At 37.6% G+C, this 25918-nt stretch overlaps 1 long non-coding RNA gene across 4 annotated transcripts in view; it reads left to right on the forward strand.

Annotated features, from left to right (window-relative positions):
- LOC103103804 (uncharacterized) overlaps positions 1–25918 on the forward strand; it is a 43720-nt gene that overhangs the window by 12502 nt on the left and 5300 nt on the right. For 2 of the 4 annotated variants that reach the window (XR_008915513.1, XR_001626748.2), the window contains exons 5-6: positions 3189–3676; positions 7095–7159. The exons of the other annotated variants lie outside the window; for them this stretch is intronic. This is a non-coding gene — a long non-coding RNA (uncharacterized LOC103103804). The remainder of the gene's footprint in view (positions 1–3188; positions 3677–7094; positions 7160–25918) is intronic. 4 annotated transcript variants of the gene reach the window in all.

Here is a 25918-nt window from a genome sequence, read left to right on the forward strand (position 1 = left end):
AATAGAACTGGGGGTCATTAAATCATATATAAGATGCCCATAGGCTGCATGTGGACTTAGAAAACCACATATTAACATTATCTATGTTTTATTATATTTTTATTTATTTTGTTCAATATTTTCCAGTTATATTTTCATCTGTTTCAGGCTGTATTTGGGAGAATGGTTGGCTGCATGAGGCTTGCAGGTGTTGTATTTGATAAATATGATCTAGATAATTTGGAGGCATAGATTATTAAAGATGGAATTCTCCAGAGTTAATTTAGTCCATCCCCCTCACTTTAGAGTTGAGGAAACTGAAGTTTAGCCTGGAAGAGTAACTTGTTCAAGGTTATACAATTAGCAAATGACAGAACAACTGGCTTAGTGATGTATGCCTATAATACCTGCTGCCAAGGAGGCTGACAGGTCTCTTGAGATAACAAAAGAGAAGGAACAAACACTTATTAAGGACTCATTATTTATATAGTCTACTACATAAGTAATGCACTAAGAGCTTTACAAATATTTTATTTGATCCTCACAAAAACCTACTAAGATTGCTATTATTATTATCCCCATTTCACAGATGAGGTAGACAAAGGTTGCAACTTGCTCAGAGTCACCCAGCTAATAAGGGTCTGAGGCTGAGATCTGAACTCAGATCTTCCTGTCCATTGTGCCACTTAGCTGCCTCATCTAAGGAGTCTTTCATTGCAATGGGTTTTACCACTCAGGTGAAGTCACTAAGTTCTGTTTTAAGATGGTAAGCACTGAGGTTGGATTAGAGTAGGTGTTATCTGATTACCTAAGGAAGGGCAAGCCAGCCAAGGTTAAAGCTTCCACATTGACAAATAGTGGAATCTGGCCCTTGAGTAGCTCCCATATTTCCATTCTGGGTGAGATAGAGTGAGTAGCAATTTAAATAAATAAAAATTAAATTAAATTTGCATGCAAGTGACTTAATAGTCAGGTTATTGGTTTCCAATTTGATATTCTTTCTATTATACTACAACTTTTCATTGTTAAATTCCTTTAAATTCTACAATACTAAACTTTTCATGAACTCTCTACAAGTTTTTTTGTTGCTTGTTCTCCCTCCACCCCAGGGGTATCAGAGGAGTTCCTTTAATTTGTGTAAATAGGAACTGCTACTCTTAAATGTTGAATTCAACCTAAGGAAAAAATTATTAAACACTTGATAGTTGTGAAAACCTATGAAAAGTATAAGGGACATAAAAATACATATGGCATTGGCAAAGGTCTTAAGGAACCCATGAACTAATTTGTTCAAAGAATCATAGAATGATGAAGCTAAAAGGTCATCTAATTTATATACTCTGAGATTGTTTAGGTGAGGCTTTTTAAGAGGAATATGAAGTAAAATGACTAGTTCAATGTCATACAAAAATAAGATTTGGGTTCAAAGTACCAAAGCTCAAACCTTGATCCTCCAATTACTGCCTATGTGACTGAGGACAAGTTACTTTCCCCCTATAGACACCTAGACCTCAAAAATGAATGGGTTAGACTAGCTGATTTTTAATTCTCTTTTAGCTCAAAATCCTTTGATGCTAGACTCCAATGTCATTTTTCTTTGGATTGAATCACACTCTATGTTGGCTGCTTTGGAGCCCATACCACACAGAATTGGATTCACAAAGAGATAGCTTCCCGTTTTCTACAAACCATTTCTCTCAGAAGTTCTTAATTTGGTGTCCGTGAATTAATTTTTTGAAAATATCATGGTAAATCTATTTCAATCGAATTGTTTCCTTTATAATCTGTTTTTTAAAAACGTGTTTAAAAACATGGTTCATAGAAAGAATCCATAGGCTTCCCCAGATTGCCAAAGAGGTATATAATACAAAAATGGTTAAGAATTCCTGCCTTAATGGAGTTGGGTGTCTATTCTGCAGAGGAAAATCCCTCAGCTTCTTAGCAGCCAGTTTATTTTCTCAGCTAGTCTCTAATATGAGTCAATTAGGGAATGGTTGGTCAAATTAGTTGGGAATCTCTCTAAGCATTTGCGTCCATGGAGACAACCATCATCTCTGCTCTCCTCTTCCCATCTCCAGTGCTATAGCATTCGAATTTCATTGTTAGGAATGAAAACATTAACAGCCCTGCAATTACAGTTCTTTCTAATTGAGGTTACTCCAGCTAATAGGAAAGAGGCAGAACAAAATAAGTCCTTGCCACTTAAATTCACGGGAATAGTGAGGAGATAAAAATTCCTACTAAGTCCATGGTGGCAGGGCTGTTTCCATGTGTCAGTCTAACATCTGGGGCCATATCTTCCTCTCTCCCATTCCTTTCATGTTTCTGGAGTTTTAGTGTTTTTAAAAATATATAAAGTGGAACCGTGAGGAACAGCTAACAAAACAAAAACAGAAAGACCAGTAACTCACTTTGAAAACATAGTCCTGAGCCCTGCTGGGTGAGTGATCTGTTTTCTGCTATTTGGGAGGGGCAGTAACCTATTTAGGTCACCTGGGTCCCATTCACCTAGCTTATATCCAGGCAGAATTTGGCCCTGAAGTCCCACTTAAATGCTAAACAGTCAGATATTTTTGCAAGGTTGGTTACTATTTTGTAGATAAAGTCATCATAAGGTTACTTGGGTTCTCTGGAGCAATGTATGATAGTAATGTTAAAAAAAAAAAAAAGATGGGCAAGTTCAGCCATATCAAGACAGCAACACAATAGAAACCTCCTATGGAGAATGAGCTGTGTCCAATCTAGTAAAAAATGATGGCTACTAAAACCCAGGACCCATGAATATTCTTTCATTTGTGTGTATGCTTTTATCTCTCATGTTCAAATCAATGGAAATCATAGCAGAAGTTTGGAACAGATTGATTCATGTAGTTCACTAGGCTTTCTTTTCTGAACAATTTGACTTTGAATGATATACCCCTTGGAGGTTAAGCATGCACACCCTTTTGGCTTCTTGTAATAACTCATTCTATATCTATAATTCATTATTTTATTTAACTTTTCCTGAACCTACTTATATTTTTATCTTGTATTGCCTTTTGGGGCTTCAGTTTCCTTCTAGAATATGAGAGCTTCAGACTCAATGATCCATGTAGTTTTTTCAGCTCTAAAATTCTACAATTTGACCCTGGGGGTTGGGGGAGTTAGTGCCAGTAGTAAATTTCTAATTCCTGTATGAAGTAATATTTCCTCTTTTCACCCCCATGAAGATATTCCTTTCAGCATCCAGAGGATATCTCCACATTTTGGCCTCTAGAAATTTAGAGACAAAATTCATGTTGTTGATACAGCAACTGAAGAAAAGATGAGACAGTTCATTCCACCCAAGTCAAACCACCATCAACAACAACTCAACCATCACTTCCTCTACAACATGAAATATCTTCAGGAGATTCTGAACCCTGGAATCTAGAACTCTGTACTTAGTAGTCTTGGAAATAGCAACAACCTAAGGGTTACCAATATTATTTCTAGTCTGGGCCATAATTAAAGAGAGAAATCACTGAAAATAAGGTGCCCACCTTATCTGCCACTGTCAATATCTGTTGCTGATTGGCTGCCAACAATGGGCAAGAAAGCCTAACAGCTCTGGAAGTGACAGCATCCTCTACACCAATGGTCCTGTTTCCAGCTCCTTACTTGCAATCATCATCCTCGGAAGCAATCCCTGTGGAGAAAACGCCTGATGACTGCCTCAGTGAGTGCTATTGTAATAACCATGGAAGAGACACAAATGAGAATTTTTGCTTCCAAAGTCCTTGGCACTATTAAATGGTTCAGCATCAGAAACATGATTTTTTTCATTAGAAATTACATTAGAGAAGAGAAATTACCATCTTATTTGCTGATACATCCTAAGTGTAATGGGATATTTCTGTTTGACATGCAGCTAAAACCTTCAATATGTGTTGTCTCTCCTATTAGAGTATGAACATCTTGAGATCAAGGACAGTCCATTTTTCCACTTGTATTCCTAGAACTTGGCACAATAATTTTAATTCAGTAGGCACTTAATGAATGCTTTTAATTTTTTCATTCATTCTGCTGTCCTGTTGTTTCAGTAGTGTCCAATACTGAAGTTTTCTTAGTAAGAAGATTTGAATGGTTTGCCATTTCCTTCTCCAGCTCACTTTACAGATGAGGAAATTGAGACACATAGAATATAACAACTTGCTGAGGATTATATAGCTAGTAGGTATCTGAGATCAGATTTGAATTCAAATCTTCCTGATTCCAGGCCAATGATGCACCTAGATGTCCATGTTTATTCATTTATTCAATCATTCATGTTAACTTTATCTACCATGTTATGCTGATTTTACAGACTTTGTTCAAATATCCTTTCTTCCTAAAGTCATAAGAATTAGAAGAAGAACAAATTTTGGTTATGGTCTATTATCTATATATATCACCCAAATGACTTACAGAGACTTTGAGATTTTATTCTTGGTCATGTAAGAGGCAATATAGGCTTCAAACCCATATTGTATGACTTCCCATCCTTCTTTCCAGACTAAAGATCTGAATCTTTAATATCTATGTGTCTTAGATGTGTCTGGAAGAAATGCATGCAAACATGTTCTTAGTCCTACATTTTACATGAGGTGTCTTTTCAATCAATAAAATGATTCTCTGAAACATTTCTATAAGAAATCAGAAATTTCAGAATATTACTCCACTTGACAATTCTGAGATTAATGGCTCCTCCCTATCATGGTGAAAACAAAATTAAAAGCAAGTAGTATGATCGTATTGCTATCTATACACCTATAGAAAAATTCTCTTGCAATATTATGTTCCAATATTTTACCTTTTGATAAAATAGCCTTGTAAATATAAAACTTAGAGAAATTTAAGGACTTTATGTTGAATATAATGTATCATATTGTACAGATATTAACATGAAAATAAAAGTAAAAATGGTTAAATATTGCATAAGAAAGGTTTCTATGATAATCTCTTCTGTAATTTAAAAGTATCCTCAATTTTGTTACTGATTCACTTGGGTATGGGATTGATTTATGAAATAAAATATTTCAACCAGTCTAACATTTAGTCTTTCAATAAGTGGTACATATGAATTTAGGAAGGCATGATAACTGACCTACAATGGACTTTAGAATTTAGATAACTATCGAGATACCTCAAAAGTTATTTAGAGGTACATTTCTAAACAAAATCACTTTGGAAAGATGGGAAGAAGTTGAGACTTTATCACTAGAGCTTTCCTTGAGATGTTTATTTAGCTTCTTGAGGAAAGAGTAGGAGACACGATTTACTAAGGTGAAGGCCAGTCTCATTTACTTTGTTCATCTAGAAGAGGAGGAAGACTCTAGCTATGCCATAGATGTATGTGGCATCTACTACATGGATTAAGGGGATCATTTAGACCAGAGCTTCTTAATCTTTTTCTTTCTGTATCATGGACCCTTTTGGTAGTCTGGTGAAGCCTATGAATCCCATCTCAGGATAATATTTTTAAAGATATAAAACAAAATACATAGGATTTTAAAAGAAACCACTTAGATTAAAAAAATAGCTATTGAAAAAAAATTTTTTTCCAAAAAGATCATGGACTTCAAGTTAAAAACTCCTCATATACAGATTGTAAATCATATAAGAAGCAATATGGCAGTGTGAATAACATATCAGACCTGAAATCAGGAAACCTGCTTCACAAGTATACTTCTGACATTTGCCAGTTAACCTTTATGGGCAGCAGGTTTCTTATCTTTTTAAATAGGAATTATACCACCTTTAGCATCTAATAATTATAAGAATGCCTATAGTATCTAATAATAAAATTATACCTTTAGTGTCTAACAATTAGAATACCTGTAGTGTCTAATAATAAAAGTAATACTGGTAGAATCTAGTGATAATACCCCTAATAATTTCTGTTTTTTTTTGTTGTTGTTGTTGGTGGTGTTCAGTCATTTTAGTGGCTTGATTTTTTGTGATCCCTTTGGCTATTAGAGTTGTTTGCCATTTCTTTTTTCAGCTCATTTTATGGAAGAGAAAACTGAGGCAAAGAAGGTTAAGTGATTTAACCAGGGTCTCACAGCTAGTAAGTATTTGAGGCCAGATTTGAATTCCGGTCTTTGCTATCATGGATGCTGCTTAGCTGCCTTCAAATCCCTGTCTAATGTAATAAAGTATATCTAAAATATCTCATAATAAGAATACCTATAGTATCTAATAAGAAAAATAATATTTGTAGCATTTCATAATAACAATATAGTATCTTGTAATAATAATATATATAATATAATAGTAATGCCTATGCTATTTAATATTAATCGTACCTGTAATATCTACCTCAAAAGGTTTCTGGGAGGTTCAAATGAGTTGATTTAGGTAAATCAATTCATAAACTCTAAAGCAATGTATATGTTGTCTATTATTTAGACAAAGATGAAAAAGGTCTACTTTCATGTGAGAGGACCAGGGAACCATATTTCACTTTAACTGAAGGGAAGACATAAAAGGAGTGCCTGGCTGATTTGTGGAAATGGTATCTCCATTATAGATACTGCTATCCCATTTTATATATTAAGAAACTGAGACTCAGAGAGGTTAAGGGTAACCCAGGGCTCGACATCTAGTAAATCTCAGAGATGGGATTCAAATCCAGGGCTTCTGACTTGAAGCAAATATATGATTCTCTCTACTATACAGCTTTATAAAGGCAATATGCTGCCTTCTATATTTCTGACAATGAACTATAATTTTTATGCATCCTCTTTATTAAAGGAATCATTGCTATGCTTGACTATACCTATATTTCATTTTTAAAATGATGCATTTTGCCTTTTAATCATAATTATTTCAACCTACTCTGATTGTCTTCTCTCTTATGCCATGAAGAAGAAAGAGAAGAAAAACATTTCATACAGAGATGGCATCTGACTAGACAAATAGATAATAGATGCATAAATTGTTCAATAGTTACATAGACCCAGGGATAGATTTAAAGAAGACTAAAATATAGTCCCTGCTCTTATGGAACTTCTAGTCTAATAGGCTTGATATAGTTATGTATAGAGAAATAATGGTATGACAGAAATTAGACATGAATGACTAGGAGATGCAGAGATAATTCCTTTTTTTTTCAGAGTTCAGAGGAAGAAGAGATGGCTTCCAGAGGGGAGAATCAGATGAATTTAAAGCAAGTCAAAAGGTTCATATTCTTTATTATAAAAGGAATCACATAAAAGTCTTGCCATCATTGAACAGCTGAAAGCTATGATCATTCACCAGCATGAATCTATGTAACAGGTAGTTGGTTTGGAATACTTCTGTGGAACTGAGCATGTATTTCAATCACTTAAAAGGAAAAAAATCTTTTATTTTAGTTTCAGTTCTAAGATAGAAGAGTGGCAAGGGTTAGGCTATCAGCATTAAATGACTTGCCCAGGGTCACACAGCTATGGAGTATCTGAGGCCAGGTATGAACTCAGGACCCCCATCTCAAGACCTGGCTCTCTATCCAATGCTGCCCCTGATCAGTTAGTTTTGCTATCCTGTATACTAGCCCCATCCTAAAGGGAATGTACAATCAGAGAATATTGGTTTTTACTTTGTATAATCAGAAATATTGATTTTTACTTTGAATCTTATGATTGGTGTGAAAGGAGGAAAAGATGAAAAGGAAGGAAGATGTTACAATAAAAAGGATTGGCTTGGCAAAGGAGTTGAGAAGAGCTCTCTATTCAGGAAGCTTAGGTGTGGAGGCTAAAGTCTCTAAGCTTCTTCCTCCTCTTCCGTTTTGATGTTAAATTTGGCACTCCAGCAGGTCTTCCTAGGACTTTCTGTTGGGGTGGAGAGGGGATTTTTCCACCCTTCCCCTTCATGTCAAGAACCTAAGGTACCTACACATGCAATGGTGAGTACATATGCTTGCTTAGGTGAGCATGAAACTGGACTGTGATTTCTTAGTTGCATCATTTCCTTTTGTTTCTCTGAGAAAAAGGTGACTGAAAAGTGATCCTGAGGTACATGTTTCTCCTCTTGGTGTCTACTCCATGAATTTGAGAGTTCAGGAATTCTTGAATACTGAATACAGCAGTAAATGCTTTCTGCAACTAGACTCCTCTTGGAGATGATGATTCCTTCAAGAGGGATGAGCCATTATGTTTAGACTGCTAGGTCATTTGGACCAGAAGGTGAAGAAGAAAGTGAAATTTGTCCAAGAGATGCACAAGTTTTCTGATAGTCTTCTCTTACCAGGAATATAGAATAGATGATAGGCAATATATATTTGTTTTATAGTTTTCTCTTACCAGGAATATAGAATAGATGATAGGCAATATATATTTGTATTGTAATAAGGGATTATTTGAATGGTAAATGATAACCAAAGATCAGGGCTGTTAATCTTCCTTTCTCCCTTCTTCCCTCCCTTTCCTGATGATTCTTCTATTGGCTTCTTTAAATCAACTCAGGGTGAGTTTTATGATGTCTCAAATAAAATACTCTTTCTCTTCTCTAAATTAAGTAAGGGGTTAATTGGGGAAGAAAAGAAAGATAAGAAATGGAGGGAAAGAGGGTTTGGGGTTTCCCCAATACTAGAATAAGTCTTAGGTTAGAGGATGGTGGAATATAGTTCTATTTGGGAAAATGGGCTGACAGATCTGGAAGTTCAGTCACTGTATCACAGCAGAGAAATCAGAGAGAGCTGGACATTGTCCTTCTTTCTTTCTGTCTCCAAGCCAAGAGATCTTTCTTCTTTCTGTCTTCAAGGCTAAAGAGACAACAGACTTCTTTCTGTCTCCAAAGCCAAGAGTGTCCTGACTTTTCTGTCTTCAAAGCTAAAGACTTCCGACTTCAGTTGGTCTGATCCTCTTCTTCCAACCTTTTCTCCTGGTCACATTCCAAACAGAATGTTCTCATTGGAATGACAGGTCATCAGTCCCAGCTACTCCAGCTCCTGCTGCAAACCATTCCCAATTTCTCACTTCCACAGTATCACATTATGGACTTCTAGGAATCTGACACATCTGTAAATCTTTTGGAAGTCTTTTCTATGTCTTATTAGGACATCGACATTAGAAATGATGGGTTACTATTCTGTATTTTAAGTATTTGTGTGAACTTATTTCAAGCTTTTCTCTTCTGGTGTAGGAAATACAAAGCTGTCCTTTTCCTGCTATATTTTGCTTTTTACTCTGAGTAACTTTTTTTTAGAAGGGACCCTATTAATTGCTTTTGGGTAGACCCTAGCCATGAACCAAACCTAAGGTTTAAGAGTTCTTGAACAGAGTTCTACTCCAGGTCAAGGGCATATATAATCTAGAGCATAGAAGAAATAAATCCTGATCCATTTTGTATTAGGCTTCCATAAGACTGAATCCAGATTTTGTGTGAACAAACACCTGGAGTCCCTGGAGAAAGGAGAGGCCTTTCTGGGTTGTGGGTAATATTTTTAAAGAGAAAATTATGTCTCCCATGGCTTGAGTATTTTTTTTCTTTACCTCAGAATTATTTCTTATTTTTTTCCATATTGAAAGCTTTCTGATGACAAAGAAACATTAGTGAATATACTGTAAACTGACCGTACCTGACAAAATACCTACCCCCCCCTAGTCTTTTATCTAATTGTCTTGAGAAATGATCTATGTTTTACTTTCTTTTTTTCTAGAATTAAAGTTTGTTATTGTGTGTCAAGGAATTCTAACTGATGTTTTATTATCTTGTTTAGGTGATCTTACTAGTTTGACTTATTTACTATGTATTTAGTTAGATAAATCTTCTTTGCCTTCTTTAATTCCTCATTTCAGGATTTCTAATTAAACAATAATAGACCATTACATTTATATATACCAGTTAAAAAGAAATACATTCTCCCTTTTCGGTGCTTGAATTTGTTTCCTGTTCCTTACATGTTTGTTTTCCCATGTCTTTTTCAATATTTGCTATTCCCATCTTTTGTTATCTTTGCTAATTTGCATGATATGTGATGAAATCTGAGTTCTAATTTGTATTTCATTCACTATTAACAACTTACAGCTGGTTTTAATGAAGATATTGACAGTTTGCAAAAAAAAATCCTTTGACCACATATCTATTGGGAAATGACTCTTGATGTTTTTTAGTAAATGAGTATTGGGGGCATGTGGGTGGCACAGTGGATTGAGAGCCAGGCCCAGAGACAGGAGGTCCTGGGTTCAAATCTGACCTCAGATACTTCCTAGGAATGTGACCCTGGGCAAGTCACTTGGCCCCCATTGCCTAGCCCTTACCACACTTCTGCCTTAGAACCTATGTACAGTATTGATTCTATAAAGGTTTAAAAACAAACAAACAAATAAATATCAAATTATTTTGATAATTACTACTATATAATATAGTTCAACATCTGATAATTATACTTCATTGATTTTTAAAAATGACTATGAAATTATTTTGTTCATCTCTACTTTTCTATATACTTTGATATCTGACAATGGTGTGGTCCTTTTTCATTTTTACTTTTTTCTCATTATTTTCCTTGTGAATTTAGACCTTTAAAAATGACTTGAAAAGTATTTTCTTCAAGTGTTAATGCAAAATCTCTTTTTAGACTTCTGGGGATAGCGCCAAGATGGTGAAATAGAGCAGAGAAGCTCAAGGTAACCACGAGAATCCCCTCCAACAAATATTAAAACAACATAAAAAAATGAATATATGAGTGAAAGAAACAACAGGGAGATTGACAGAAACAACTTTCAGGAAAGTAGTAATGGTAGTCTCTCAGTGACCGAGAATGACTATTGTCTTTGTGCAGTTTCATCTACGGTGTACCCTCATGTGGCTTTGGAGTCCAAAGGCTGAGGCGCAGAGTTTGTGGCACATGGGGCCTGGGATGCCAGCTGTTACGGGAGGTGCGGTTGTGGCCTGGTGTTGGCGCTCACGTGCAGCGGCAAGACGTCGACGTCGCTCATCTTCAAAGGTGGTGGCGGCATGGTTAATGTGGGTTCGCCAGCTGCTTCTGTCAGAGACAGCGAGTTCTAGTTGCTTTGGTGTCATGCCAGCCCACTTCAAGTTGGACTTTAGCTGATCCTTGAATCTTTTCTTTGGTCGGCCTTGTTTCCTGAGTCCAGCTGACAGTTCACCGTAGAATACCTGTCTTGGTATTCGCTGTGGGTCCATGCGGATGACGTGTCCAGACCATCGTAGCTGGGTTCTGAGGACCATGACTTCGATGCTGGTGGAGTTGGCTCTGTCGAGGACTTCCTGATTGGTGATTCGGTCCTGCTATCGCATCCTCATGATTGACTGGAGGGAGCGTTGGTGGAATTGCTCCAGCTGTTTCATGTGCTTCCGGTACAGTGTCCATGTCTCACAACCGTACAGGAGCGAGCTGAGGACCACTGCGTTGTACACTTTGAGCTTCGTCGCAGTGCTCACACCTCTGTGTTGGAGGACTTTGCAGCGCAGCCGCCCGAGTGCCTGGCTGGCCTTTTGGATCCTGGCATTAATCTCGTGGTCTGGGGACCTGTTGTTGGCAATGGTGCTGCCCAGGTACTTTTAAGTGTTGATGTTGGAAAGCTGCGTGCCGTTGATTGTAATGCACGGCTGGTTCGTTGGCCTCCCTGGTGCAGGTTGGAACAGCTCCTCTGCTTTGCTGAGGCTGATAGTCAGGCCAAACAGTTTTGTTGCGGTGGAGAATCTGTCCACAATGGTTTGGAGATGATTTTCTTGGTGGGCCATGAGAGCACAGTCATCTGCAAAGAGAGCTTCCAGGTTGAGTCTCTCTGTTGTCTTTGTTTGTGCAGTCAGTCGGCGAAGGTCAAATAGTGAGCCATCTAGTCGGTATTTGATGTAGATGCCCAGGTCTAGATCCATCACAGCATGTTGTGATACTTGGGTGAAAAATAGGTTGAATAGTACCGGAGCAAGGACACAGCCTTTGTTTCACACCATTGGAGATGTTGAAGCGATCTGAAGTCTCTCCACCAGATAGGACTTCCCCTGTCATGACAACATGGAAGAGCTAGATCAGTTTGACGAATTTTGCTGGGTAACCGAGCTTGCTAAGGATCACCCACAATGTGTCCCTGTTCACTGTGTTGAACGCCTTTGTCAGGTCTATCTATGAAGACAATGTAGAGACTCAGGTTCTATTCAAGGCATTTTTCCTGCATTTGCCTCACTGTGAAGACCATGTCGATGGTGCTACGATCTGGTCTGAAGCCACATTGTGATTCAGGCAGGTTCTGCTCTGAAACAGATGACAGGAGTCTGTTGAGAATAAAACAGGTGAGGATCTTTCCAGCAGTGGAGAGTAGTGAGATGCCTCTGTAGTTGTCACAGGCTGCTTGTGAGCCTTTGTTCTTGTATAGGGCTACGATGGAGGCATCTCTGAGTTCTGGGGGCATGTCTTCCTCTTCCCATATGTTGGTCAGCACTATGTGGAATGCCTGGAGCGCCTTTCCATTTAAGGCCTTGTACACCTCGGTTGGGATCCCGTCTTTACCGGATGCCTTGCTTTCACTCATTTATTTAATGGCTTTTTGGACTTCCTCTATTGAAGGAGGGACGTCAAGTTGTTCAATGGTGTGGTTTTGGGGGATCTGGTCAAGGGCACTTTGGTTGACTGAAGAGGGTCTGTTGAGAAGCTGACTGAAGTGTTCTTTCCACCTGTTGCTGATGCCTTTTTTATCTTTTATGAGAGTGTCACCATCAGAGAATAGCAAGGGAGTGGTGGTGGGTTTTGATGGGCCATAGACAGTCTTGAGGGCACTGAAAAATTGTTTGTAGTTTTTTGTATCAGCAAAGCGTTGGATTTCTTCTGCCTTTTTTTCCCATCATCGGTCTTGCATCTTCCTGATCTCACACTGTGCCATGGCTTGGAGAGACTTGAATCTGTCTTTTTTAGGAGCAGAGTTTGGGTTATTTTGCCACTCCATAAAGGCTTTGTTCTTTTTGCTCAATAGGTCTTCAATAGCAGTGTTGTTCTCATAGAACCAGTCCTGGTGGTTGCGTTGTTTGGGGCCTAGGACTGCCTTTGATGTTTCCTTCACTGAGTCTCTCAACTTGTTCCATTTCTTGGCTGAGCTTCCAGTGAGTGGTCCCTTGGCAGATAGCTTGTCATCCAAGCAGGACTGGAATGTTTGCAAATAAGATGGATCTCTAAGGCGTCTCATGTTGTAAAATGCGCGAACTGTCTGGGCGTGTTTTGGATGGTGAGGCGCAATGCGCATTTGAAGAGTCGCTCTAACCAATCTGTGGTCTGTCCAGCATTCAGCTCCTCTCATGGCTCTGGTGATCTGTACATCCTGGATGTCTCGCCGGCTTACAATGATGTAGTCAATGAGATGCCACTGTTTTGATCGTGGGTGCATCCACATTGTTTTATATTTGTTCACCATTCTGAACACAGTGTTCGTGATGGAGCATTTACTAAGTAGCAGTAGGCCTTTGTTGTTCATTTTGCCCACACCGTGTTTGCCGAGCACTCCTTTCCATATTTCATGGTCCTGGCCAACGCGGGTGTTGAAGTCTCCCAGTAGTATCAGCTTGTCATTTGTGGGCACTGAATGCAGGACGGCACTCAGGTCAGAGTAAAACTGCTCGATGGTCTCCTCTGTGCTGGTCAGTGTCGGGGCATATGCGCTAATGATTGTGGCATACTGGTCTTTGCTGAGAGGCAAACAGATCTTCATGAGCCTCTAGCTGATGCCCACAGGCAAGTCTGGCAGCTGTTTGAGCAAACTGGTCTTGATAGCCAGGCCAACACCATGGATTCTGTCTTCATTTGAGGCTCTACCTTTCCAGAAGAAGGTATATCCAGTGGTGAGTTCGCTGAGCAATCCCTCTTCTGGTAAGCGTGTTTCGCTTAAGGCTGCAATGTCGATGTTATATCATGCCAGTTCTTTACCTAAAAGGTAGACAAAAAACATCTGGGGCACTGGGGTGAGAGGGAAGCACAGACAATAAGACTATAGCAAGGAGTGAAGAGCAAGCCAAGAGCAAGACACACACCCCAACCCCACATCTGCTCTCCCAGGTTCTGAGCCTGAGTTCAAGTCAACAATCAGATGCTGAGATACCTCTGGGGCAAATAGAAGTCCAGCCCAACCCAAACCCCCTGAGGTTTCAAACCTGTGGCAAAGTCTGGAATCCCAGCCTAGGGCAATCTGTAAGTGTGTTGATTTTTGTGGGCCCAGAAGGAAGCCAGGACTCCCAGTCTGGGCCTGTGGTGAAGACTCAGATCTCAGCTTGTGCTAATTGGTTGATCCAAGGGGGATCCATATCTTTTTGTCAGGGGCTCAGGGCAGAGCTCTAGGAAAGTACAATAAGCTCTTTGCTTGATTGGATCAAGTACACAGTGAGACCAAAAACTTGTGCCTAAGCTTGGGGGTAGAATTTGAGTAGCTCCTGACCAGACCAAGTTCAGAGGGAGATCAAAAGCTTATGCCCAAGGGAGCATCTGGGTAGCTCAGTGGATTGAGAGACAGGCCTAGAGATAGGAGGTCCTAGGTTCAAATCTGGCCTCAGACACTTCCCAGCTGTGTGACCTTGGGCAAGTCACTTGATCCTGTAAACCTTAAAATTTCACAGACTTATGAATGTTAAAAATTTTACTCCACATTGAGGAATCCTCCAATTCCCTACTTGAAATAATTTCCTACCAGATAGTGAGAACTCTACTTGAATGTGAAAACTCCTTGCTATGGGAGGATCTCTACCCGCTCCCTACTTGGGACTACTTTAGGGGAAAAAACTCCTTGCTATGGGAGGACCTCTATTCCACTCTTACTTAAGAATGCTTTAGGGCAGAAAACTCCTTGCTAAACAATGAAAGTACTTGAAAACCATACTTATAAAGGAAAGGAGTTCTTTGAACCATGAATTGATACAATGGGATACTAAGTGCCTATAAAGGTGGGGCAACTTGTAAACTACTTAGACCTAAAAGGTGAAAACTTAATCAGAGGTTTTCTCTTAATGATAGTCAACACAGCAGCATTTTTTTCTGATTTACTAAAGAGATTAATCTACTCAGCTGAGAATTCAAAATGGGCTGTCTTTTGGAAAACATCTACAGTGATTGGTAGATGGAAGAATTTAGGGGAGGTGACATAGGAGATTTTGCCCTTAAAATATAGAGCTCAGAGAAGAGCTAGAGATCATTCTGAAACATTCAGATTGAGGAGGAGATCATTCTGAAACATTCAGATTGAGGAGGACTCATTCTGAAACATTCAGATTGAGGAAGGAATTATTCTGAAACATTCAGATGGAGGAGGGAGCTGGTGAAAGCAGCTGAGATGATGCTGGCCTGGTGTCACTAGAATCCTTGCTTAGGCAGACCTTGTGGTGAGTGTTAAAAGACTGACTGACTGATCTCTCTCTCTTAAGACTCAGGTCTAGGCCATGTTGGCTTAAGGCCCTTCATACTTATTTCCTTTTTCTCTCTTTCTCTCTTTTCTTTAATTCCACATTTGTATTAATTAAAATCTCTATAAAACCCAGTTGACTTGGGTATTTGAATAATTGGGAATATTTCCCTGGCGACCACCTTATATTTGATTTAAAAACCAAGACACTGTAGTGAAACATATTTTCTGTGGTCAAAATTTACTCACCCTCTCTTATATCTATCACAATTTATATCTTCCACTATTTTAATCACTACAGTTTATGGGCTTCACTATTTTAAATCTCACAACCCCCATTGCCTAGCCTTTACCACTCTTCTGCCTTGGAGCCAATACACAGTATTGACTCCAAGATGGAAGGTAAGGGTTAAAAAAAAAAAAGCTTATGCCCAAGCCTGAAGCAAGATCTTAAGGTATCAGTATCTGAAGGGTTAATTGAATTAGCAGTGGGAGGAGGCCCTCAGGCCATCATGCCATCTTTGAAAAACTGAAACTGGCAGAAACCCAGAAAATAAATTAATGGCAGCATTAAGGAAAGTCTGAAGTTTAAGAGGATACCCTAATCTCTCAGAAAACAGAGTCTACCTACAAAAAGGTAGGAAAAATAAATAACAAAAAAGCACCTAACTAAAGACTTTTTATGGAGACAAAGAATCCTTTATCAATTTTATGATAGTACCAAATCTATAAATTACTTAGGTAGTATCATTTTTTATATTAGCAAAGCCCAACCATGAGCAGCAAAAATATTTCCCATTTTTAAGCCTGTCTTTATTTTGTCAGTCTTTTTAATCATAGTTAAATAAATATTGCAGGTGTCTTAGTAGGTTGAGTCCCAGATATTTAATGTATTATACAATTATTTGGAATTTAATTTTTCTTTTTATTATTTCTTTTTGATTTTAGTTTATAAAGTTTATATGTCATAAAAATATTAATGGTATCTCATTTAATTTCTTTGCTGGAAAAGTATGGATCACATTCAAAAAAATTCTCATCATCCTTGCATAAGGACTATCTATGCTAATCTTGACATCATTCCAACTTTAATGGATGTGTTACTTAAGTAAACAATACATATATACTTCAATACATTGATCTGATAGGTATGAATACTCTATCCACTGGGGCTGATCCAAACTTATCCATCTGTTCTTATCTTGGGAGATTCTTGTCTGCATCTTTCCATAATTTCTTTATAGAGAATCCATGGTAGCAGAAGACATCCCTTAAGTCCCTTAAAAATTCAAACAATGGGGGCACCTGGGTAGCTCAGTGATTTGAGAAACAGGGCTAGAGGCAGGAGGTCCTAGGTTCAAATCTGGCCTCAGACACTTCCCAGCTGTGTGACCCTGGGCAAGTCACTTGACCCCCATTGCCTAGCCCTTACCACTCTTCTGCCTTGGAGCCAATACACAGTATTGATTCCGAGAAGGAAGGTGAGGGTTAAAAAAAATTTCATACAATCCATTACAACAGTTCAGTCTGCCTATAGATTCTACATAATTTTTTGTGACATGATCAGTCCATATCATTTTCCTGTTATCTTTGATGCTGTTTCTTTCTGCTGCTTCTAATGAATGAGTCATTATTGGTAATATTTTGTATTCTACTTACTTCTCTCTTTTATAGTTGGTTATGAATCTGTAAACAGCAAACAGCAGATAGTTGATAGTCATTCCCCAGAGAAAAGGCATGTGTTGTAATAAAAAACTATTAAAATTATTAACACACACACTCACACATATATGGACCTCAGACTGAGCATAGTGAATCCAACCTTTCTAAGAATGGATTGCCATTTTAATCTCAAAAAATGTCATGGGCTCCCATGTGATAATTGTACTATTTATCTATATCCATTGATTAAGAAGATCCATAATAAAAAAGCTACTATTAATTCACTGAAGCTTTTTCTACCCATTGAATTTTATTAATCACATCAATACAATTTGAAAAACAGAAATACATATATATGTGATACATATGATTTATTGAAACTGAAAAATGATGATTCCTGATGTATATGTTGGTTTACATATCTCTTGAAATAACTGTGCAATATTCACCCTTGGAGGAGGCAAGGTTGGAGTCAGAGGGAAGCTTATTAATGAGCACTCTTGCAAAAAGGTAATCCTCAAAATGGCGACCCAGTTGGGTGATCTCCTGCAGTTGTAACTTCCATGATGTTTTCTGTTGTCTTGTACTTATAAGTATCAAAACTATTATATATAAACTAGCAGCAACATAAAGGGCTATAATAGTAATAACATAATTATATACTTTAAGCTTTACAAAAGGTTTTATATGCATGATTTTATTTGATCCTCGTAAAAATTCTGACTTGGTGTGATTATTATCCCTATTTATGGATGAAAAAAATGAAGCTCACAGAGGGTGAATGCCTTGCCCAGGGTCACAACGTGTTTGATGTGATGTGATGATCTTGAAGCCAAGTTTAGCATTCTTATTGTTCATGTTACACAGCTTCTTTCAGCATTCCTTTTGGGTAAAGGTGCAAAAATATACTGGTAGGACCAGAAGTGAAGGTGCTTACTTTAATTAAATAGGAGGATATCACTCAAAGCCATTGGTTTTAAAGTCTAGTTTATATATTTCTATAGACACATTTCATTAGAGTTTATTTATAAATGTTCTTTATGGAATTCCTAAGTCTTTTTTCTTTTTTGCTAATAAAATTACCAGAGGTTACATTTGATTTCATAATAGTTTATAAATAGTTTATTACAAAGGAATTTTCTGGATGGGAAAAACAGCCCAGACTTTTAAGAAGATTTTAAAAAGGACAAAAGTGGATTATTCCACAGATCAGTTTTGACACATTGATTCCACTGCTTTGGGAAAGAGATAGGGAATTCTTGAATAAAACCAAGAGTGACTTAAAGAACCATTGAGAAAGATGTCAGCAGACAATAAGAAGACTTGTATAGAGGGGAGAGGTGTCCTCAAAATTTGGCTAGACTAATTCTAAATAAATGGGCTCTTTTCCTATGGCTGTTTATGAAGGTTAGGCATGGTATTTGAGAAGGGGGAAAGGAACAAGATTTGTTCCTCCATATCATTTTCTATGTGCTAGGCATAGTGCCAAGTGCTTTACAAATATTTCATTTATGCAGAGTATCTTCTAAGATGGGGAGGAGCTGACCATTTGAATAAAAAAAATGACCTATATATACTATGACCATGAACATCGTATTGATTATTGTATTTTGGAAAAGATTTTTAAGGAGTTAGTTCTTTCTATGACAAGATAGTGAGCACAAACAAGACAACAAGACTATAGAATGCATTGAGAATTTTTAGCCTTGAAAGAAGAAATCATTTCTAAGTCCAATGTTCTACCATACAGCAGAAGAGAATTTGATTTTTTTTTACACTAGAACTCGGGGCTAGGAATAATGGATAGAGGTTATAGGGAGACAGATTTTGGTTCATTATAATAAAAACTAAATACATCTTTCAAAATAATGATATTGATTTCCCTATAAGCTAGACAGCTTGATACTGGAATTGTTAAATCAAAGATCAATGGCCACTTGCCAGTGATATTGCAAAGGATATTCATATTTCAGGTAAATGTTTATACTACTAGATGATCTCTGAGATCCCTTCTAATTCTGAGATTCTTCAGTTTCTCTCTAATCCATATTATTAGTCATAAATGGATTGTGAAGAGTGAATCAAACTTTCTTTGTCTATCAATCAGCAAATTTTAAATTAATCAATCAGAAACTTAAACAACCCTACTTAACATTTAGTAAGAGAGTTTGCAAATCACTTGCAAAGGTGGGTGACAACTCCAGACTCCACACTTCCCTGCCCCTGAGCAGTGCTAGACAAATTGAAAGACTGCAATTGGTTCCCATAAAGCAGAGGAAGGGACAGGAAATGACCTGGAAAAGGGACTAGAAAAAGTCCCAAACTTCCTGTCTGAAGGAACTTCAAATTTCGCCTTCACTTCAAGCTGGGACTTTGGCTCTTGGACTGCTTTTTGCAAGACTGCTCCTAGATCTTCTCTTTTGGACTTTGGTGTTGGAGGACTTTGCCTTGGGTGGGAGAGTAGCTGGCCTTCCTTTCCTGTATTCTGGAGAGACTGGTTCCAGAGAGGCCTTCCTTTCCTGGAGGAGGTTGTATTGGTAGAACCCTTGGTGAGAACTCTACAGGATTTCTGGATTAGAATTACCAGAAAATCCACATGGTGACAAGGGACATTGTGAAGCCCTGCCAGGGATGAACCCCACACTGGAACAGCACTTAGGTTGATAGGCTAGATAATTCTTTACCTTTTTCTTACATTTTCCCACTTTCACTCTTTCCACCTCTTTGCAAATAAAAATTATAACATAGGAGGCCTGAACTTTACTCTAAGCCTGGCCTTTGACTAGATACATGACCATTCATTTTATATCTCTAAGCCTTGTTTTCTTTTATAATTAAATAAAAAGATGATTTTTAATGTTACTCCTAGCCTTGAATTCTTTTATTTCTAAGACTAAGGCAAATCAAGGCAAGAAGCATTTAAATATGTACTATGTTCTGGGTACTATATTAATTCCAGCACTAGAACTATTCCCACAAACCTCCTAATTAGAGCCCCCAGTTCCTGTCTCTCCCTGAGCATTGTAATAGTGATTAATGGAAACAGGTAAAGGTAAAATTGAGAGATATTAGGAAGCAGGAATTTGTGCCATATTGATGTAAAGGAAAATTCAAAGCTACCCCCAATGGATACTTAGAAATCTGCCTGCTATGTACCTTTAGGGATCTTCCCACAAACCCTTACAAGTTCCAATCCCCTGTCTAAGGGGCAGCATTGGATAGTTGAATGAGCACCAGATTTAGAAATCAGAGGTCCTGGGTTAGATACTAACTTGGCCATTTAATTACTGAATGAAGTTGATTCAAAAAGTGGCATGACACAGTGGATAGAGACATGGCTTTGGGGTCAGGAAGATGTGGGTTCAAGTCCTGGCTCTGATACAAACTGTCTGCATGACTTTGGGTAAGTTACAAACCTTCTAGAAGTGTAGGCAACTGTCTAATGCTCTGTGTTTCAAAGAAAGTGCTGATATTCCTGGTAAAGGGAGTTGGGGTAGGGTGGAAAGTTGGCTGGGAAAGGGGGCAGGAAATTTTTTATGCCAGTGAAATTACAGATCTAGATTCAATCCTTATGACAATGGATTGGTCATTTAGCAATTGTAGACCGGTGTTAGTTTTGCACATTCCCTCCCCCTCTATTATTGGTTCTTTGTTTTGTGATGGTTTTCTGAAAGCCGAAGTCAATGGGATGCATGGGGAAATGCTGATAATGTGAAGGTAAAAAGCTATCAATACAATTTATTTCATTTTGACTTTATGTTCTCTGTCCCAAACAAGGGGCCTTACATAGAATAGGCACCAAATAATCCTTTTTAAAATGAATTAGCATCATAATGGTTCAAACATGGAATTTAGAGTCATGAGGATCTGTGCATGAATCTTATTGATAGTAAGCAATTAGTGGCACAGTGGATAAAATGCTGGACCTGGAGTTAGGAAGACTAGAATTCCAACCTTGCTTCAGACTGTTAATGAGGATTTTCAGAAGTGACAAAAATGAATCTGCAGAAAAGCAAGAGGCTTAGAACTTGGTAAAACACCAATCAACTGAGATGGAGACATAATTCCAATGGAATCTTGAAGGGAGCAGTTAGGGGAAACCCAGCTAGCTGCCTGAATTCACTTCCTTCTCTAACTGTTGGAAAGAGAAGGTGGTAGAAAATCTCTCTCTTTGGTCATTGATTATCTATATGACTGAGTGCTGAGAAGACTTTTGGGGTTAACTCAGTAGAAACCCATCAGCCTTTGCTGTCACCATCTCCCCTTAGGGAAAGATAATGTTATTTCCTGGAATTGAATACATCTTGAACTCTTCAATCAACAGGGATAACTTAGGAAATATAGGGAGAAACATTTTCCTCTCACCCCTACTCTCCCACCTCTTACCTCCTCTACCCAAAAGAATAAAAGACCTCTTAGTTAAAAGATTTGATTGTGGGAGTTAGTTATTAGAGAAAACCTTTAAACTTACCATTTTTTAGAAAAGGGAACAGGAAATAGGGTAGGGGGGAGGAGCACAAGATCCAGTCCTTCTCCTAGCTCATTTCCTGGTGTTAAGGCTCTAACACTTCCCTATTACCATAATTACCTAATAGTGGTATATATTACAAGACTCAAGTTGTGTGACTCTGTTTTGCCTCAATTTCCTAAACTTGAAAATGGAGATAATAATAGTATCTCTCTTGCCAGATTTTTAAGAGGATCATATGAAACATTTGCAAAGTCCTTAGCACAGTGCCTAGTGTGTAATAATCACTATATAAGTTTTTATTCCTTTTTCCTCCCCTCACAGTGTAACCCTGGACACTTTACTTAACCAAGTGGTGCCTCAATTTTGTCACCTGCAATGTGAGGTAGTAAAAATAGAGTATATTACCTTTCTGATCCTTTGGAACTCTACATCTATGTTCCTATGACTTCTTTAGGATTCAGTATTGTCATCTTTAAAATACAGAGGGTGCTTCAGATGATCTCTGAGATTTATTCTTATACGTCATCCACCTATAATTCTATCATCCACCAGAGTTGACAGCAGGGGATGGAAATCTAAAATTTGAATCTAGAAATGGGGCATTTTCTTCTGTTTCTACTACTGACCTATAGACAAAATTTGGCACTGTCATATTTATTTATTCTGGATCTCTGTTTGACCATCTGTAAAATATTAATATTGACTTTCTAGCCTCAGAGAGCCATTTCTGTGTCTACAGACTAACATTCCTTATATATCATAAAAATGTCATACTCTTACCTGAGAAGAGATTAGGAGGTTTATTTGTCTTCCAATATCAGCTGATTGAGAGATAATTTGAATGAGTATGAATGGATTCTTTCTTAGTCTGGCACAATCTATTATTGTCTTTTGGGTAATATCCATATGATGGCCATCATTGCATGATAGCTCTCCTGTGCCATATGCTCATATAATTCCTTCTCATTGTGCCTCTTTCCTCCATATCTGGGGATAAAATGCAATATTTTGGTTTTTTTTAACAATGTAAATTCAAGGAAGGGTGCCTTCATAGCTAGAACAAGTCTGAACTTCTGAATTTGACCAAAAAATAAATCACAGTATCTGTTTCTTCTCTTCCTTAATGCACTATGCAAATTTTAAAGTTGATTTTCTTCCCTAGTCAACCAATTTTCCCTCAGACTTCCTAATTTTGTTAAGAGGGTTACCATGTTACTGGTTATTCAGCTTTATAACCCTGGGATTATCCCTTGATTACAGGGAATATTATTTGCTTCAAGTCCATATTTAATCAATTACTAAGCCTTGTGTAATATACTTTCATAATGTTTCTCACCTCATGGTCACCTCCTAGAATAGAGATTCTGAACTATTTTTGTGTGATAGAAACCTTTGGCAGGTTAGTAAATCTTATGAACCTCTTCTCAGAACAGTATTTTTAAATACATAATGTAAAATGTATGCAATTACAAAGGCAGTTGATTATATCAAATTATAGTTATGAAAATGTTTTTAAAAATCAAGTTCATGGACTTCATTTTAAGGACCTCTTGACCCAGATATTAGGACCTTATCAATTCTTACTTTACTGAAGTAGTCCCATAATTGATTTCCCATTTTCTATTAGTTCTCTCTTCAATCGATTCTCCATACCTGACCAAATAATATTCCTAAGGCAGAGATTTGGCCAAGTCACCTACAACCTGATTTTTTGTTCTTGTTGTTCAGTTGTTTTAGACATATTTGACATTTTGAGACCTCATTTGGAGTTTTCTTGACAAAGACACTGGACTGGTTTGCCCTTTCCTTCTCCAGTTCATTTTACAGATGAGAAACTGAGGGCAATAGGGTTAAGTGGTTTGCCCAGGGTCACACAGCCAGTAAGTGTCTGAGGTCAGATTTGAACTCAGGAAAAAAAAATGACTCCAGGCCCAGCACTGTATCCTCTGCATCACCTAGCATTCCACAATCTGGCTCTTACCTAACCTTATTTCACACTGTTTTCTATGAATTTCATGTTGAGCTAACTGACATTCCTTCTTTCATTGCCATAAATTCGCATAGGTCATGTTCCATGTCTAGAACACTCTTCCTGCTCTCTCTAGTCCCACCTTTCCTAATTGTGTTACTTTATGGCTCCATTCAGGTGTCAGATTTGCCACAGAGTTTTTCTTTCACCTACTCTATTTGTTAGTATCTTTTCCCCACTCAGTTTTCCTTATAGAAACACAATACTTCCCCTTAGCTCCCAACCCCAACTCTTCATACAATATATTTGTATTTTATGAAGTTAAGTTCTTTGGCATCAGTCTTCTTTATGTCCGTATCTCCAGCAGATGATAATGCATATTAAGAAACCATAGCCTTGGGAGAAAAAGGAACTTGCCCAAGGGTACCCAACTTGTAATAGAAATATTGGATTCCAAATGAGATCCTTTGATTTTAAATCCAGGGCTTGTTCCACTATGTGATGATTAATTTGGAATCTCAAGGCATGTTTATTGATACTTCATATATATATATATGTAAATATTGTATATTCAGCATACTTTTTGCAGTGTTGTATTAGCTAATAATTAATTTTTCTTTTTAAGGATTATAAAATGCTTTCCTTACAATTGTTTTATAGGTTAAGTTAAGTACTTCCCCTACCTTATAGATTATGAAATTTGTCCTTTGAGAAGTTATGACTTTCTGGCTATACAGCTAGAAAATGGCAGAGTTGGGACATGAACTCAGGTCTTGTCACTCTAAATTCAAGAACCCACTTAGAAAAATAACAACTACCACAACATAGCATTACTTTAATAATGATTCACACTTTCTGGTGTATTAGGATTTCCAAAGAATTTTTCTCCAAGTTGGGGACAGAGGGTAGTTTGTGCTATTGCTGATGTTTTTGACAGGAGCTGAGAAGTAAGATCACAACTCTGATTCTTAGTGTTTCCACTAAAAAAACGATGATATTTTTATCTAATCACTGTGAAGGGGCATTCTCCCACTAATTGTCCAGAGCTAGAGTATGTCTTGAGAACCTTTATAGCATGTAGGCCCACCACTGATCACAATGAGGAAACAGTCCTGCCTCCACTAATAATTTGTTATACCATCTTAGAAATGTCACTTTCTATGTCTGATCTGCAGTTCCCTCACTGTTAGAGTAACATACTGACCCTCTGTGATCTGATATACTGTGATTCCATTCTATAGTTTTCCTATATTATTCTTTGTCCCTATGGTTGTAAGATTTTGTAATGTTGGGACAAATCTGCAAACAAAGGGAAAATAAAAGAAGAATAGGCCACACTAAGAGTAAGGGAAGGAACTACTCTGTGAATTACACATATGCTTTTGTTTTGGCAGCAACTACATTTAGCTTCTATATTTAAGTAGTGGACATTGTTGATGTTTGTTCACTAACCCCCATAATTCATTTTAGGAGAGACCTATCTAATAAGTATAATGTCAGGGAGAAAAGCAGTTCAGTATGATCTTGGGTCCAGCAAGACCACAGATGCCCATTTTATCTTTTTACATATGTTTTTGGTTCTATGGTTATTTCTCCCATTTAGGACAAGTAAATGGCAGAGTGTATCTTATATGTTTCCCCTTGCTTACATTTGGTATGGCCTAGGCTATGCTGGGAATGAAAAAGTGCATCAAGTTTGATTTTGCTAAATCTTTGAGCTGACATTCCTGAAGCCATCCTATTTCATAGATCACAGATTTAGAGCTGAGATTTTAGAGGTCACATAAGACAACTCTCTCATTTTACAGGTGAGGAAACTGAGACCCAGGCAGGTGAAATAATTTCCCCAATGTTGTACAGATGGTAAAAGAGCAAGGGCAGGATTCAACCCCAGATGCCTTTGCTTTAAATCCAGGACTTATTTCATTATGCCAAGCCCTCATTCTGTCCTAGCAAAAGAGGTCAGAAATCATGTCAAATACTACCAATCTGACCTCCAAATTTTAGCAAGTAACCAGCCAGCAGTGGGGTAAGAGAAGAAAAAATTATGGAATGAAGCTCCTGGAATTGTTATGGTCGATCTTGTTGCAGTTGAAACTTGAGATCTTTTTTCTTTTTTTAAAAGATGCTTTATGAAAGAGCTTTTTGCAAATGAGCAAGATAAAGTCTCTAATGTGTTTTGAGCTCCTCAAAAGAATTGCTACCTAAGTACAAGGTATTATTATGTTATATTATAATGTTCAGGTCTAGGATTATGATTATGCTAAAACCTACTCTGAATAGGGTATGTTGAAGAGAACAGGTTGGATCTTAAAGATGCTATAGAAAAAGAGTAGGCAGGAATTGGTGGCCTTGATAAGTGTCAGATGGACCTCTACAAAGCCTGGCAAGCAAAATTTCATGATGACAAGAGATAAACTTTTTAGAATTTCCCTTTAATACAAAATAGGTTTTTTTTAAATCTTTAAACCACTTTCAAAGTAAACATCCTGACTTTTGAATAGAGTAGGGGAG

Source organism: Monodelphis domestica, chromosome 1 (assembly GCF_027887165.1).
Source record: "Monodelphis domestica isolate mMonDom1 chromosome 1, mMonDom1.pri, whole genome shotgun sequence".
NCBI classification, from domain to species: Eukaryota; Metazoa; Chordata; class Mammalia; order Didelphimorphia; family Didelphidae; genus Monodelphis; species Monodelphis domestica.